Source organism: Etheostoma spectabile, chromosome 22, assembly GCF_008692095.1.
Source record: "Etheostoma spectabile isolate EspeVRDwgs_2016 chromosome 22, UIUC_Espe_1.0, whole genome shotgun sequence".
In the NCBI taxonomy this organism is placed as follows: domain Eukaryota; kingdom Metazoa; phylum Chordata; class Actinopteri; order Perciformes; family Percidae; genus Etheostoma; species Etheostoma spectabile.
In genome coordinates, this window is record NC_045754.1 from 20,027,058 (window position 1) to 20,028,409 (window position 1,352).

The window sequence follows — 1,352 nt, forward strand, 5'->3', positions numbered from 1 at the left end:
CCCAGTCTCTTTTTCATCGTATTTAACACAAACCCCTGTCACCCTTTTATTCCGTTCAAAAAGAAATATATAATTTAAAAAATGACTTCATTCATCTGGATGGTAATCTGGTAGCTTGTAATAAGGAAGTCCTCTGAGGTTGGCACTGGCACCAGCGACAGAAAAATGTACTTCATATTACTTATTTAATATCTCCAGATCAATAAAATGTAGAGACTTACTTACTTAAATCTGCCTTTTCGACGAGGTCCTCTCCTCTGAATTGTAGGCCATTCAGAAGCTTTTTTTTTTTAATCCATCATGGATTTACAGTGTCTTTGTAACATAGATAAATAATTATGCTTTCAAAAATCCAATTACAAATCTCTGATTCACTCTGCAGCCTTTCAACCCAGCGTCAGGAAGTTAGTTTGGTGTCTCTGTAGCCCTTCCAGAAGCTTAGTAATCTGGCCTGGAGGACAGGGACTTTTCGAAGACTTTGTAAGAGTGAGTCCAAAGTGATAAATACATCTGAATTTGTTTAGTCATCGTAATGTATGAAAATAATAACAATGCTCTGCTCCATTTGTCCAGTATCCAAGATGGAGCTGACTGACAGGTCTATGAACCAATCACATGCAGTTTATCAGCTGAAAGGGAAGTTTAGTCAGCCAATAGAAACCCCAGGAGGGACTTGTATTGAGTGTATATCATAGACCGTTAATATTATGGTGTATATGTATTGGGAAAATCGACACAGGCAGGCCAGGAGGACCGCTAGAGTCTTGGAGGCTGAAATGAGTGATTTGGCGTTATGATGTCTGATACCAGGCAGAAAATGAATTTAAGATGACATAACTAACATTTTTGTATAAAAGCGTTTGGACTTTTCTGGGGAAAAAACCTAAATAGTTTTGTTTGTTGGTTACTGAGTTTATTTCTGTTTCCCCTGATTGCCGAACACCTAGAAAAACACTTTTCAAAAGTCTGGGCCATTATTGTTCTTCAGTTCTGACATTTAATTTCTGTTCAGTCTTTTCTTTTGTCTTCATAGTCTTATAACAATTTGTACATTCATGTGGCATGCCTCCAGCATGCATATCCTGAAAGTTGAGGTTGGCCATGAACCAAAGATGGGGGGAAATGGCTTGAACCCATAGACTGTATATATATATTGTCTATTAATATTAACGTTCTATGCTTGAGCCTCAGAGAGTTTATGAAAAAGGAACCAGAAAGTGTACAGGTACTGAATGCAGACAGGAACTTTGTTATTCACACATGGCTGATGTGATAGTTCAATTCAATTTATTTCTAGTATCAATTCATAACAAGAGTTATCTGAAGACACTTTACAGATAGAGTAGGTCTAG